Consider the following 13,606-nt stretch of genomic DNA (forward strand, 5'->3'; position numbering starts at 1 on the left):
GTTGAATAGGTCAAGTGAAAAAGAAGTCCTTTTTTGATAAAGAATTTTGTTGAAGATTTGGAATGAAAATCCCACTGATCTATTCCAACTTCAAATGTCTGCTAAAGATCAGTAATTATAGACCACCTTATTTTCTGCCATTTAGAAAGTTGTGCCTCCTTCCTCCTGCATGTAAAAGGATGCTTTGTTCAAATCTGCAGGCACTTGGAGTCCTCAAGGAGAACCTGTCAGTATGATGAATCTTCATGTTCTGACAGGAGCTCCCATATGCTGGATGGTATTTTGGAGCAGGTCCTTGGGGAAAGGACCCTTCAGTTCCAGTGAAGGTCACAGTGATTATTACTGGGCAATGGGACATCACTCTTGTTATTATAAGTCACAGGGGTCAAATGAAAATTTCCTAGAAATAATAACTGTGCTCTGCTTGGCTGGTCCAGGCGTCCTAGGAGTTCTCCATTCAGGTGTAAATGAGGCACTAAGCAGAGACGAATTCTTTTCTGCAAAGGAGCCTTGGGCAGCCCATGTGGAGATTGCTACAGCCAGGATGGATGGATTCACTTTGACATAATGTGCTGAGAGGTTCCAGAGGGAATTGTGCTTTCCTCCTCCTGTGAAAATGTTAATTCAACTTTAGTGGGTGTGTTTGCAGTTTGGCTGGGAAAGGCCGCTGTGAGACAGCCCAATAACGGGGCACACTTCCGACTGATAGGTCTTCCCTTCTTCTCCAGCTGGCTGACTCTTCTTTATCCTTTAAACTCCAAGGAGGCATGATTTCTTACCGCACTGTAATTATCTGCAGCCTCACTCCCATATCTCACCAGTCTCCATCCTAATCAGCCTTGTCTTTGGAATCACTCAAGTCTGCCCACTTCTGTCCATTCCCACTGCCACTGTCTGGCTTCTGGCTGCCATCATCTCTCATCTGATTTGCTTCAATTACCTTGTCTCTTATACCAGCCCTGCAATCCTGTCTCTACCCTTGAAGATCTAATTATGTCATCTCTTGAAATCTCTTACGTGCAACTTGCAGAAAAACTGGAGAATACAGATGAGTCAAACAAACCAGGATAAAACAGGAAATAACAAGCATGCAAAATCTTGCCATCTAGATATAGCAACTATTAACATTTAACTGCAGGAATTTCTAGAATTTATTTTCTATTTATGTGTGTTTTTTTCCTAAAGCAGAGTTATATTGTATATACTGGGTTTTAACTTTCTTTTTTATGTGACAACATATTGTAAACAGGTAGGATAGGGGATTTCAAGAGAAAGAGAACAGGACATGGCTTTCTTGACATAAGAGAAGCCATTTTTGGCCTAAGCCATTTTGTGATCTAAGGCCTGCCTCAGTGCTTGCCCTTGAACAAGTCTCAGAAATTAATGATCTTAAGGGAACAAAAGAATGCAGAAACAAATGACTGCTATCAGGCGAGAGATGTGATATTAACAAAGATAATATTTCAGTTGTTAAAGTCTCCCAGTTCTGTTTCAATGGAAAAGATTAGCCTGAAGCCCTTAATCATCAGATCAGCTGGAACCTAAGGGATGATGACTGACTTTTTCTGACCTTTGAGACTTCAATCAATTGAATCTTGGATTCTGTCCACCACCGCCCAAGCTTCATGAATATGACTGTACCCTTAGCTTAAAATTTCCCCAATTTTGCTGTTCAGGGAGATGCTGCTTTGGGAAAGATCTCTGATGTTCTCCTTACTTGCTGCAAGTAGTAATAAATCCTTCCTTCTCCCAGTCTTTGGCTTGGCGCCCATCAATGGGTGAACCCAGTTTTTGGATAACAATATCACAGCTTATTACCCTATAAATGGACTTTATTTACATTGTTCTCTTTTATTCCATCATAGGTAAAAACTATTGTTTATATAATCAATGCCACCATTGTTTTACTCTTAATATTTTTTTTCACTTTATAACTAACATTGTAACTTATATCCTTATTTAGAAACCATACACCATCCTTAAATAATTCCATGGGTAATTTTTCTAGTAATGGAATTAATGGTACATTTATATATATTCTTTTTCTAATATAATGTTTGATATAAATGTTCAGTTTACAACCACATCTATCAATTCTTTATGATGATCTGTATTTTAACAATTTTAGGGCCTCTATACATGACTTCAATTTTAGGCCTTAAATTCTGCTCCAACTCTCCAATAGTTGTGGGATACCTTTACATATATTTTTTAACATTTAATATTAATGCCATGGTTTTTACACCACTGTGAAACTAAGCAGGACTTTCCTGGAGATAAAAGCCCCTTGTGCCCCCTGTTTCTTGTTTGTAGAAAAAGTCTATAGTCTCCTAGGCCTTCTCTGAGTTCCAAAGAAGAGACTCAATCAGTTACTAATTAGGGAAGTGAAGGAATGCAGAAACAAAGGAAAAGCAGTCAAGAAACAGTAGTTTAGTGATAAAACAGAGTCCTAGTTTCTCCTCAAGGGACATACACAACAATCTGACACATATCTTTGAGTTGTTTTGCAGGTATTAAGACACTCACCAGGGGAAGATGTTGACTACATGCTGAGAACAAGCATGTAGGCCCCAGACAGGTTGGAACTGGAAGGTTGATAACTAAGATTCCTGAAACATCACCCTGTTTGTTACCTTACCATCAACCAATCGGGAGAAGGTCCATGAGCTGATCATGCTCTTATGATCCTCTCCCCTAACATTGTCTTTAAAAAACCCTTACCTGAAAGCCATGGGGAATTTGGGTCTTTTGAACAGAGCTGCTGTTCTCCCGGCTTGGCTCTGCAATAGATACTATACTTTCCTTCACCACAACCCACTGTCAGTAGATTGGCTTGGCTGCAAGGCGGGCTAGTGTACCCAAGTTCGGTTCCGTAACAGCTGTAGACCTGCATTTGTCATTTTGTTACCTTCATACATGAAAGGTAACTTGGTAGCCTATGAAATCCCTGAGCCAAGAACTATCCCCTTAAGATGAGAGATGTCTTATAATGATGTGATGTTTGGTTTACTGTGGGTATTGTAAGTAAACAATTTTGTTCTACCTAAATCTTTGAGGACTTTTCCTTTGACCATTATAATTGCAGTGCCTGCACATAAAATTAGTGTTTTTTGAGTGAATGAGTAAAAATGCTTTGCTAAGATGTGACTGGATGATGGTGGAGGTGGGGTATCTTTTCAGTTATCGTGCCTGAAAATGGTGAGCTCTTGCAATCTGCTTACATAGGTCTCTCTCTCCCCCACTTTTCAAGCTCAGGAAAGATTTCTTCTGTTACAGACTTGATTCTGCTTTTCTCTTTCATTTTCATTTGTCTTCCAGGAATACTCTTTGTGGTCTTCCATTTCTATCTCCTCTTACTGTGTTTGACTTTCTTATCCTTTCCCTTGGCATCTGGAAAGACTTCTCAAACCTGTCCTTCTGCTATTTGATGGGATCTTCTGCACCACGAATGGGCCTTTTTCATTTGTCATTGCCTCAAGTGTTGTTTTGGTGACTCCTTTCACACCATCTTCCTCCATTCCTCTCCCCACCTTTTTGCTTATGACAGTGTTCCTACGTACACCTTCTTCCATCTTTGGATGACACTAAAACATTTCCTTGAAATCTCTGTTTTTCTAGTCATTGAGGTATATTTTTTTAGAGATGTCTTTTTCTTCTGAGCCTTCCAGATGTTCTTTCGTTTTTCTTAGAATAAAGTATGTTTCTATAGTTCCAAATTATTTGATGGATTTTTTATTTTTCTCTAAAAATAAACAGATTTCTTTTCAGATTTGATGCTCAGAAACAGGTATGGTAAATGAATTACTCTTGTTCCTGCTCTCTGTTCAGCACATGGTGAACCAATAATAAACATCCTTTATTGCATCTGGAAGGCAGCGTACAAACTGAGCACAAATAGCTCCAGGCCAATTCCAAGTTTCTTATGGGTCTTTATCCAAAGGAAGTCTTCCCTCTCCTTCAATTGCCTGATTCTTTAGGACTCTTCATAAAGGTAGTTAGGTATATACATACACCACACACATGTATGCCTCACATCCACACAGACCACACACACACACACACACACACACACACACACACACACACAGAGACATACCACATACATATACCACACACATATGTATATGCTTATACACAACACATCACATCACATATCACATACATACCATACACACACACACCCCCTCAGTGTGTCACACACACATAGACAACACTCCACACCACATCCCACACATCAGACACATGCACACACAGACACCCTGTCCCCCCAAACCTCCAACAAACCACGCACAATTCCCACCAACTCCCGTTGTAGACTGTTACCAGGGGACTTCTCTCAGCTCACACACCCAGCTCCTCACTTGTGGGACTGCAGGTCACATTAAATTCTGAGTCAGCTCCTACATCCTGCCCGTGTTTCCCCCCAGGACTTGTATTCCTTTTTAGAAAGTAGTTAATGGGGTCAAGAGTCCCTCCTCTGCTTGCCTCCCAGCCCAGCAGCATCTAAGGATGAGCTCCTCCTTGTCTGGAGGGTCAGACGGGGCTGCAGACAGCACATCGGTCTTGCATTTGTTGACAGTCTGTTTTGTGTGATGCAGAGGGCTCCCTGGCTTGGTGTTGCTCAGTGCAGCTCCATCTGCTTCATAAGTAGAGTCAATTCCTCCCTGATTCTGACATTAGATTGTCTGTCTGTGATAGTTTTCAATAGTAATGAGAGTTTTCATTCCCCCCCCCCCATATTTTTGAAGTGAGAAAATTGGACAGGTTGCATTGAGGGCTGTTAGCCAGGCACAATCTTGAACTGGAAGTCCATCTAGATTTTTTGCATAAGAGAATGAAAACAATCTGTTTGTGATGTAGGAAGACACTGGCAGCAGTGTGAGAATGTGTTTGGAATCCTCATTAAAGAATCAGGTATGACATATATATTTATTCAGCAAGGTGCCAGCTGTATGAAGAATCCCTTTCTTGTTTCCCATAATATTTCTGAAACTTCTTAGCAGCACATAGAGACAGAATATCATCATTATCCAGGGACTGCGTGTTACCGCTTTTTTTCTTAGGGCAGATCTTTTCTAGGTCACCTGCTGCTCCAAGACACAGCTCTGAACAACCTAGCCTGCTAACCATCTGACTCCATTCTCCTAACTAAGTCACAAGAGAGAAAACGGCTTTGCAGCAAATTACATCAGGCATTAGCATCTAAATAAAAGGAGAGGGAGAGGCCTCCCTCGCATCTCTGCCCGAGAGGTGCAGGGGTGGGAAGGTGTCTGCATTCCCCACACGTGTGCTCTGAGGGCTTTCTCCTTACTACGGCCCTCTGACAACCAGCCAGGTTACCATCCCATTTTCTACTTGGTGTCTAAACCTCCCCCGTGCACTTACTGTATTGAGTACTCACTCCTGGCATAGTTACCACCTGCCATGGGCTCTGGATAAACTTACAGAACAAACCCCGTCCTCCGCCTCTCTCTGCTCCCTGCTGACCCTGGACACCTTCTCTCCAAGCCAGCAGGGCTAGGAAAAGCGTGGGCTTCAAGGTCAAAGAAACCTGGATTTTAATTTGTCACTTTGTGTCTACTGGGCACTTTGTTGAACGCGACTTCCCATCTGTAACAGGGGTTCAGGGTCTCCCGGATTTTGCATGGCCATGTGTGTAGAATGTGCATGCGAGTTAAATTAGGTCACATCTGCAAAGTGCCTGGATATTATCTCCATTTTGCAAATGAGGAAATCTGGGAAGGATGTAATGACTTTCCCCAAGCTCGTGTGGCCGTGAAGTGGCAGAACCAGCTACTTGCAGTCTGTATTCCTTAGTCCACAGCTGCCTCCTCCCCGGTTCCCAGACTCACAAACATGGAGATTCAGCAAATACACCTGCAAACATTCTATTCTATTCCAATTCATAATTATTCTACAAACTCCAGGACTCCTTTGAGTCTTCGTCTTAAATCTAAGAGTGCTCCTAATTATGAAAAAGCTGTTTCTAGCCTTTTTTTGGACCTCTGAGACTTGCAGGGAGCCAAGGAATGGATAGTTTCAGAACAGCCCGATCACAGAAGACAATCCTCTACAACAGAGGTCTTCAGGTGGGGTCTAGGGACTCCCAGGGGTACTTTGAGACCTTTTCAGAGGAGTCTGCAAAGTCAAAACTATTCTTACAACACTAGGATTTTATTTGCTATTTCCACTCTCACTCTCTCGTGTGGAGTTTTCCAGAGGCTATATAATAATGCGTCTGATTCTCTGATGCCAGCTGGGTATCCAACAGTCCAACTCAGTTCTGACACTGACTCTCAGAGTTGGTGTAGACACTGCAGGTTAGGGGCTCAGTCCCACAAGACTGCTCACTTCAGACGTCAGCCACATGTGGGTGCCCAGGTGACCCACACTTCTGCCTGGCTGCCTACGGATTGGGGAGTTCCCACAACCTGCCCTGCCCCTGTTTGATAATTAGTTAGAACAACTCAGAAAACTCAGGAAAACCTTTGACTTATGTTCACCAGTTTATTACAGAGGCTACAAGTCAAGGAATGGAAGAGATGCACAGTGGGGCATGTGGGGCACCCACGTGGCTTCCATACTCTCATCAGGAGCACCGCCGTCCACCACTTTGATGTGTTCACCAACCAGGAGGCTTCCCAAACCCTGTTGTTTAGGGGTGTCTTATGGAGGTTTCTTTGTATAGGCACGGTTAATTAAATCATTGGTCATTGGCGATTGAACTGAATCTCCAGCCCCTCCAGAAGGCAGAGGGTAGAGCTGAAAGTCCCAACCCTTAATTGCAGGGTTGTTTCCTCTGGAAACCAACTCCCATCCTGAAGCTACCTAGGGGCCCTCCAGGAGTCACCTCACTAGTACAAACACAGGTATAGTAGAAAGGAGCTTGTTATGAATAACAGGTGCTTGTATCACCCCATCACTCAGGAAATTCCAGGGATTTCACGAGGGATGGGACACACATCAAATACATGTATTTCCTACCAAGCCACACATGTAATTTCACAGCTAACCAATGAAGAAACAATGCAATCATCTTTTTTATTTTGTTTTGGAAAAAACAATTACTTTTCATAATGTATGTTATTTATGTTAACATTTTATTATTGTTATTTTAAATAAATTGACAAAAATATTTTTTAAATTTCTCGACTAAATTTCTAAGATGATAACTAGGGATAAGTGAACCCACATAAACAAAAGTTAAAACTCCTGCTTTAAAATATGGTACCAGAATAATTCCCAGCCGGATTTGATCATCATTGTGTTTATCCCTGTGCTTACACTCCCCCAGAGGGCGACAGGGACACATTGAGAGGCCCCGGGGTACTAAGCCCTTTAACTGAGTTGGGGGGTGAGAGGGGTGGACAGCCATCTGACATGTTTGAGGCCACTCAAGGCTCCCCTTGCAGGACACGTCCTAATAAAAATGCCTTTGGTTCCAGAGCTCACACCTGCTGGATGTGCACACTGATTGCTTCTTGTTCGCTGATGAATAGCTCCTCAGATTACCATATACATGCTGCCATCCCAGGATTTGAAAGTAGTCTCTTCCTAGGGTGAGACCCTGAGAACCCTACGGGGCTCCTGGGGGTACATTCTCATTTGGGGGCATGGCCCATTCAGAGCAGCCCTGCACCAAGTAGTAGAGACTGTCTCTGGGATTCCCAGGGCTCTCATTTGGATCCTTTCCCTTCTCAGCTCCTTCTCAAATCCTCAGGCTTTTCATCCTCTTTTATATCTCCCCCTTTTCTAACTTGCTTTCAGAAAAGAAATTTGAGAAATTAATTTATACTGAGGTGTGTGTGAACGATAAGTGTTGCTATATATCTTCTCCCTAGAATGTTTTTGTTTTGTTAGAATGAATGTGCCCTGCCTTACAGAATTTCAGACACCAGGAAGTGACAGGTGATAAAAATGTTATTGGTAGTAGGGATTTTCTGGTATCCAGTAAAGCACACCAAGGAGGGGAATTGTCTGGCCTCTTTCCCTACAATAGAAGCCTCCGTTCCCAGAACAGCAGCCACAGGGCTCCGTGTAATCTGGTCCTGAACACCCCAGTCCCCGTGTGAAGCAGACAAGAACAGTGGCAAGTCAGAGACTTGGTATCGAGAGACAGAGGAAGGAATTAGGACCCTTACGCTGCGTTGCTCCCATCCCAGAGCGAGACCCCACCATGCAGATCTGTGTTCCCAGGAACTGTGGCAGGTGTGGAGAGGGGAGAAGTGATCTGGCTCAGGCATTTAGATGGGAAGAGGGAGGAAGTGGGGGCAGGTAGGATGCCTGTCCAGTACTTTATAAAGAGTTCTGATTAAATCATGATAGCTAACATTTATTGGGGCTCATGTATCAGACACAGTGCTTAGCACTTTTCTTCCTGATTCAATAAAATTCTTGTACTGACCTCACAAAAAAGGAACTACTCATTTGACAGGTGAGGAAATTGGAGCAGGAAGAAGTCAAGTAGTCACCCTGAGAGCTCTCCCGGTAGAGAATGGGAGAGCCAGGATTTGAATCAGAACCTGCTGCCAATATGTACACTCTCCTGCTCTTCTCAGATATGGGTTAACGTAGGAAGACAGTGTCTTCCTGATGATGCTAGGCTCTTCCAAGGCACCAGGTAAAGTGCCTAGAGGGGTGTGAGGTTTGCCATCATTTTATATGTTGGTAAATGTCATACATCTGCTTGTTTCCTCCCAGGGTGGAGGGACGAAAATGCCGTTGTTATAATTGTCTCCTGATTCAAGTAAGAAGACTCTCTACCGACAGAATTTAGAGTACAATCTACCTCTCAGGTCTGTTCTCAGCTGAGTGGGCCCTGAGGTGTGTATGACCCATCTGTAAACTGAGATCTGAACAGCTCAGCCCCAGGCATGATTGGTGCCCAGTCCTGGTGCCTCCACTCAGGATGCCACCCACATCATCACCGCTCTCCTGGTTGTCTGTGCTGCCTTCTTCAAGTTTAACCAGCTTCCTCATTCTGACTCAACTTTCTCCTCTTGGAGGTATATGCTAGGACTGCCTCCACTAACCTCACTCGAACTTTCCCACCTGGTGTTGCCCCCAGGAGTGGCCTTCCCATGTGGCATGTCCAGCATCAGGGCACCCCTGGGGCTACAAAGATGAGCCCGCCAAGTCTCTAGAGTAAGAGTAGATGATGCTTATGCTGCAGACAGTCTCCAAATGCAGCGCCGTCAAGGCTGCTTTGCTGTCAGGACCCCGATGCATCAGCACAGCCTCCACACTCGTTACTGACAACAGAGAGGCAGGCAGGGTGATTTAAAGGGACTTTTTCATGGCTTCAGCCTGGAAGTGGCACAGTCACTTCTGCTCACAATTCATTGGCTTGAACAAATTACATGACCCCATCCAGAAGGTAAGGATTATTTCTGCCACACATTTAAGATAAGACCACACAGAATATTCTGTAAGGCTGACTGACAATTCCTTGGTAGAGCCTCCAAAGAAATGATGGTTTTCTGACTTTCTTAAATGCTTCATTGCGTGAGCTACTTTATAATCCACTTGTGCCTGATTGGCTGTCAAAAAGGGGATTTCTTTGGGAGAAGAATTTTCTGGAGTCACATTCCTGGGTACTAATTCCAAGAGCAGTACTGGCTTGGGACAGCATTGCCTTTACCTACTTGAGCTTCTTGATTTTTTCTAAATTAAGTGTTCTTTCTTTGCTGCCTTTCAAGCAGCCCGAATTAGGAAACCGTCAGATATCTCTGCTCTATTCTGAAGCATCAGCCAGGCAGAGAGAAACCTGCCACAACCCAGAATGCCTGTCCTGACAGCCAGGCTCTCCTCACCCTCTTTCTCAAATCAGCTGCCCTCAGTCTTCCTCCAGACCGAGGCAGCACAGTTGGACTTGTCATTGGTGTTAACCCGAGCACTTGTCTCCACGGTGAATTGTGCTAGCCTGGGGCTTCTGTTCAGAGATCACTGCTGCTCGGTTGAGATGGGAGGTTTGTGACCCTAGAACAATTTCTTATGAACGTGCATGTAGTCATATGTCCTTTGAAGAAACAGTGCATCTTCATCCATCTGGCTCGCGGTCTCTGCGGCGCTCCCTGATACATAGCCAAAGTCACGGGGTAGCCCACCTACCCATCTAGCCCCGGCCCCAGCTCTGCTTCACTCCTGAGGCTAGTCAGGAACAACGGACTGGGTCTTAGATGGGGAATGACTCTGTGGACCCCCACTTAGTCAGCCATGGAGCTCACATTCCAGCTCTGCTAAGTGACGTCTGCCTTCTCTCCGAGTTCATCTTGCAGGGGATCTGCCACCTTTGGGAATTCTGAGGAAGCCCTGCGAGTGCTTACTGTGCAGAAGCCCTTCTATGGGAATAGTTTTCCGATCACTTCTGAAGGTTGTCGTGTTCTGAATCCATGTTTCTGTTTGGCTTTTACAACAGGATTTCCACAACCACAGCCAAGTATGGACACATTGCCTGATTCCAGTAGTGCAGTCACTAGTGTCTGAAAATCCACTCCCCCCATGAACCATGTTTTGTGCTATTCACACCCTTTGGTGGCCACTTCGTCTTGAATCCTGGCTGTGACTCATGCCTGACCAATGAAATGTGGCAGAGCAGCACATTGTGACTTCTAAGCCTGGGCCACAGGAGTCCTTTTAGCTTCTACCTGGTGCTCTTGGAACCCAGCTGCCACCCTCCAAGCTCGGGAGACACCCATGTGAAGATGACCTGAGGAAGCTGCCTGAAAGTCCTTGCTAAGCTGCCAGTGTCACCATGCCAGCCATGCCAATTAAGCTATTCCCAGCCGAGTCCCAGACATCCGGGAGTCCACCTCATGGACCTTGCTGTGTCCTGCTGGATTTCCTGACCCTCAGAAGCATAAGGGGCAATAAGCTAAGGTTTTAAGCCACTATCATTTAGGATAGTTTGTCACATAGCAGTCAGTGACCAGAATAGGGGACCTTTGTTTATATGAATGATGTCCCCTAGGGTGTCCAGTGGACATGGCACCTGGTGTCTGGTACACAGTAGGCATGAGATCCTATTTCTTGAGGTTCTCATATCCGGAGGGAGCTGGGGCAAGGCCTGGACAGATGGTTGGTTCCCCAGCCAGCGGGGAGAGTTTACATTTCCTAGTCCTGGACACTGCAGTCTCCCCAGATCCAGGCTTCATTCAGGGAGCCCAGTTCCCTGCCCTTGTCCTGGAGCCCTGACCTCCCCTCAGAGAAGTGGGAAATAGAAGCTAAACGTCACATCTCGACTCCCACTGTGTTCTGCAGGGCTCCCGCTCCCCCAGCCTTCCCATCTAAGGATTTGCTCTTTATTTCTGGCCCCTGAAGATTTCACCTTCTGCCTTTGAGATAAATTATTAATTTTTAAAAATACATGTTTTTTTTCTTCTAGAAGTTTTAATTTGGGGTAGAGGTGAAGGTGGGCTACAAAGGAGGAATTCAGAGGCTGCTCCAGCTGATATTTTAACCTCATTTCCTTATCTTCTCTCTGGAATGTTTTTGGGCATTGGTCCCCACATCACAAGACAGTGCCAGCAAAACTATCAATATGCTAACTCCTTCAAGAGATGCAAATTCATTCAGAAAAATGAAACCATGTCCTTGGCTTCTAGATTATTAAATTCACAGTTGTATTCTATTGTTCCACTAGGATGGTTCTGACAATTGAAATTCTATTTGCTGTGGGGACCAGCGATGGTAGTTACTGATCAGCAAGGCACCCTCCCTGCCCAGTCTGGTCTCTTTTAACAACCACCAAAGAGCTGTGTCCTTAAGATCACGCCCGCTTGTAATCCATCTCTACTGCAGACAACACCTAATGGGGCCAGGCTGCTCACATGGGTCTCCTAGATAATGTAGAGGGTTTTTTTCCATTTATATTTTAATAAAACTAGCAGATGGGAAGTCAAGCTGTAACATTCGGCTAGAGAATTAATATACTGAAATGTGGCCTTTTGACAGATGCTCAAATGAGTAAAATGCTATCAGGGCAAGTGAATGGAGAAAAAAATAATTATAGAAGGAAGGAAACTGGAAACAGAACTGAGATGATTATATACATCCTTTGAGAAATGAATAAAGGACTCTCTCAGAAGTAATTAAGTCTCCTTCTTATATCCCCATGCTGTGTTTTGGCTTGCACACTTAAACACATCTCCAGTTCAGTTGCACCTCTGCTCAAAGACTTCAGTGATGACTCAGTTCCCTAATTTATTACACTCCCAACTCCTAGAGTTGGTCCCAGGCTTCTTCAGTCTGACCTCAGCCTACCCCTAGAACAGTGATTCTTAACCTTGGGTACATTTTTTAATCACTCTGGATCTTTATAAGTTGTGGGTGCCTTCTCACCTACACAAAAAATAGACCAAACATTGTAAGTAACACGCATGCTAACCATATCATTGTCCATATTATACCCACCAACCAACTTCAATAATGGAGCTGAATTTTGAAAAGATCACTTTGGCTACAGTGTGAAATAAGGACATAATAAAACAACAACAGAAGAAAATACGACAAGGAATGCAAGTGAAAAAGTAGACTGGAGAAGTTGAAGAGTTTCAGATGGGTATCTGTGGCTTTAGACAACAAATTAATATCATTTAAATATATACTATAGGTTAGAACTCAGGTGGGCTCTGAGTGCAAGGGGGAAGAAAATGTATAAAAACAATATGAAACAAAACATTGATCTCCGGTGGTTCACAGTGCAGTGGAAGAGATAATATATAACAAGCTGCTGTAATACTAGGCATATTGTGAAAACTGAAATGGCGTAAAGAACTACAAGTCAATTACAGTGGGGAAATAGAAAGCAGAGTGTGTGGTGGATGTTTGTGGAATAATTATGGGGAAACTGCTGATGCCTGGGTCCCACGTCAGAGATGCTGATTTCACTGGTCAGGCTACGACCAGGTATCAGTGCTTTTGCAAAGTCCTCATTGACTGGAATGTTCGGCCGGTGCCAGGAAGTGTGCAGTATGGTCTCATCCACCACTTCCAGGCTGCTGGGGGCAATGGAAGGGATGCCTTTCCAAGAAGCCTGGGCTCAAGTCTTAGATTTCCCGACAAAGAGAGCCGAGACTAAATGCTAACATTTCGTGGGCAGGATCTGTGCTGGGCATTTCATGGGCATCTTCTTAGTGTTTCTCAACCTTGGGTACATATTGAAATCACCTGGGGACTTTGAAAAACTACTAACGCCTTGATTTGGCCCAAGACCAATTAAATCCGATGTTTGGTATGGGCCTGAACATAATTTTTTTTTTGTAACGCTTTTGTAGTTGATTATTTGCACAATGATAAGAACCACTAGCCTTGGAAGCTATGAGGTGCCTCTAGTGCATAAATTTATAAACCCACTCACGCCTTCGTGGAGCCCCTATTTTCTAGTCAAGCAAGCCTGTTTGCCGTCTTCCGAGAACAGCGCATACCTCTTGACATCCTGTTTTCTGGGCCAGAACAGCTCCCAGCCTATCCCTTTGGGGAAACTGCCCATCACTGAAGATCCATCTCTTCCAGAAAGGCCTTTCTGATTTCTTTTATGAGAATATAGTTTCACCTTCTTTGAAATCCTCTTAGCTCTTGCTTTTAAGGATTTTTTTTTTAATGACAT

At 44.1% G+C, this 13,606-nt stretch overlaps 1 protein-coding gene and 1 long non-coding RNA gene across 12 annotated transcripts in view; one reads left to right on the forward strand and one right to left on the reverse strand.

Annotated features, from left to right (window-relative positions):
• LOC140697383 (uncharacterized) overlaps window positions 1–13,606 on the forward strand; it is a 187,657-nt gene that overhangs the window by 88,671 nt on the left and 85,380 nt on the right. For 4 of the 9 annotated variants that reach the window (XR_012074357.1, XR_012074363.1, XR_012074362.1 and 1 more), the window contains one exon: window positions 10,418–12,089. The exons of the other annotated variants lie outside the window; for them this stretch is intronic. This is a non-coding gene — a long non-coding RNA (uncharacterized lncRNA). Of the gene's footprint in view, window positions 1–10,417; window positions 12,090–13,606 lie in introns of those variants that run through there. 9 annotated transcript variants of the gene reach the window in all.
• Window positions 1–13,606, reverse strand: part of NPSR1 (neuropeptide S receptor 1) — a 137,402-nt gene that overhangs the window by 72,586 nt on the left and 51,210 nt on the right. The gene's annotated exons all lie outside the window — the stretch shown is intronic.

Source organism: Vicugna pacos, chromosome 7 (assembly GCF_048564905.1).
Source record: "Vicugna pacos chromosome 7, VicPac4, whole genome shotgun sequence".
Classification (NCBI taxonomy): Eukaryota; Metazoa; Chordata; class Mammalia; order Artiodactyla; family Camelidae; genus Vicugna; species Vicugna pacos.